The sequence below is a fragment of the Phasianus colchicus genome, chromosome 29 (assembly GCF_987193195.1).
Source record: "Phasianus colchicus chromosome 29, bPhaCol1.hap1.1, whole genome shotgun sequence".
NCBI classification, from domain to species: Eukaryota; Metazoa; Chordata; class Aves; order Galliformes; family Phasianidae; genus Phasianus; species Phasianus colchicus.
In genome coordinates, this window is record NC_143464.1 from 3,486,047 (window position 1) to 3,488,494 (window position 2,448).

Sequence of the window (2,448 nt, forward strand, 5' to 3'; positions counted from 1 at the left end):
GGAAATGATGGGAAATGGGGGAAATGATGGGAAATTGATGGGAAATTGTTGGGAAGTGGAGGGAAGTGATGGGAAATGATGGGAAATTGTGGGAAATGGGAGGAAATGTGGGGAAAGTGGTGGGAAATGGGGGGAAGTGATTTGAAATGGGGAAAGGTGATGGGAAATGGTGGGGAGAAGTGATGGAAATGATGGGAAAGTGGTGGGAAATGGGGTGGAAATGATGGGGAAGTGAGGGGAAATAGGGGGAAGTGATGGGAAATGGGGGGGAAATGGGGGGGAAGTGATAGGAAATGGGGGAGAAATGGTGGGAAATGGGGGGGAAGTGATAGGAAATGGGGAGAAAATGGTGGGAAATGGGGGGAAATGGGGGGGAAGTGATAGGAAATGGGGGGAAAATGGTCGGAAATGGGGAAGAGGTGGGAAATGATGGGAAATGGGGGGAAATGATGGGAAATTGATGGGAAATTGTAGGGAAGTGGAGGGAAGTGACGGGAAATGAGGGGGAAATGGGAGGAAATGTGGGGAAAGTGGGGGGAAATGGGGGGAAGTGATAGGAAATGGGGGGGGAAATGGTGGGGAATGGGAAGGAGGTGGGAAATGATGGGAAATGGTGGGAAGCAACGGGAAATGGGGGGAAATGATGGGAAATGGATGGGAAATGGATGGGAAATGGGTGGGAAATGGTGGGGAAATGGTGGGGAAACGTTGGGAAAATCGATGGGAAAATTAAGGGGAAAACTGAGGGAAAAAGATGGGAAAAGGGATGGGAAAATGGAAGGAAGCATTGGGGGAAAAATGGTGGAAAGGGGAGGAAATGGGGAGAAAAAGGGATGGAAAAAGATGAGGGGAAAGGGTGGAAAAGCGAGGGGAAGCGATGGGGAAAATTGAGGAGGAAAGGGGGGAAGTGGTGAGGAAATAGAAACAGTGAGGGAAAAGTGGGGGGAAATGTGGTGGGAAATGGGAAAAGTTGGGGGAAAAGGGGGGAAAAGGGACGGGAAATGGGAAAAGTTGGGGGAAAAGGGGGGAAAAAGGGACGGGAAATGGGAAAAGTTGGGGGAAAAGGGGGGGAAAAAGGGACGGGAAATGGGAAAAGTTGGGGGAAAAGGGGGGAAAAAGGGACGGGAAATGGGAAAAGTTGGGGGAAAAGGGGGGGAAAATAAGGGGAAAAGAGGGGGGAAATGGTGGGAAAATTCGAGGAGGAAATGGCGGGAAATGGGAGAGGAAATGGCGGGAAAGTGGGAGGAAATGGGAAAACGATGGGAAACGGGATGGAAGAGGTGGAAAGGGAGGAAATGGTGAGGAATGAGGGAGGAAAAGGAGGAGGAAGTGGAGAGGAAGTGGAAGGAAATGGAGGAGAATGGTGGGAAAATGGCGGGAAACGGCGAGAGGAAGTGGTGGGAAATGGCAGCAAAAAAGGGCAGGAAGTGCTGAGAGCGGGAAAGGAAGGGGGAGGGGACAGGAAGTTGGGGGTGGGACCGGAAGTTGTGAGGTCAGACCGGAAGTTATGGGTTCAGACGGAAGCGGCGCCAAGACTGGAAGTTGTGGGATCAGACAGGAAGTAGGGCAGTTCTCATTGGAAATTTGGGGGGGGTTGACAGGAAGTTGGAGGTTGTGACTGGAAATTGAAAGTTTCGACCGGAAGTGGGTGGGAATACGGACAGGAAGTGGGGGCTGGGCCGGAAGTGTGGGTCTCAGACCGGAAGTGGGGTTTCCAGCTGGAAATGATGAGGTTTGGAGCAGAAGACGAGGCACAGCCTGGAAATTATGAATTCAGACAGGAAGTGGGGAAGTTTCAAACCGGAAGTAGGGAGTTCAGACCGGAAGTGGGGGGTTCTGAGAGGAAATTGCGAGGTCGGAGCAGATGTGGGAGGTTCTGACTGGAAATTTGGGGGTTCTGAGCGGAAGTGGGGGGGGAGGTGTGACCGGAAGTGGGCGTGGTCTGACCGGAAGTGGGAGACCCAGGTCGGAATTTGGGAATTCTGACTCAAGATTGGGAGTTCAGACTGGAAACTGCTGAGGGGAGTGAGGGGGGGGGGGGGACCGGAAGTGGGGGGTTATGACCGGAAGTAGGGAGCTCTGAGCGGAAGTTGAAGGTTTCGGGGGGTGATGACCAGAAGTGGGGGTGGGGGCTTGGGCCGGAAGTCAGGGAATATGACCGGAAGTGGGTTGGTCTGACCGGAAGTGGGGGAGCTCTACCGGAAATGGGTTGTACTGACCCGAAGTGGGGGAGCTCTGACCGGAAGTGGGTTCTTCTGACCGGAAGTGGGTTGATCTGACCAGAAGTGGGGGAGCTCTGACCGGAAGTGGGTGAGCTCTACCAGAATTGGGTTGTTCTGACCGGAAGTGGGGGAGCTCTGACCGGAAGTGGGTTGTTCTGACCGGAAGTGGGGGAGCTCTGACCGGAAGTGGGTTGTTCTGACTGGAAGTGGGGGAGCTCTGACCGGA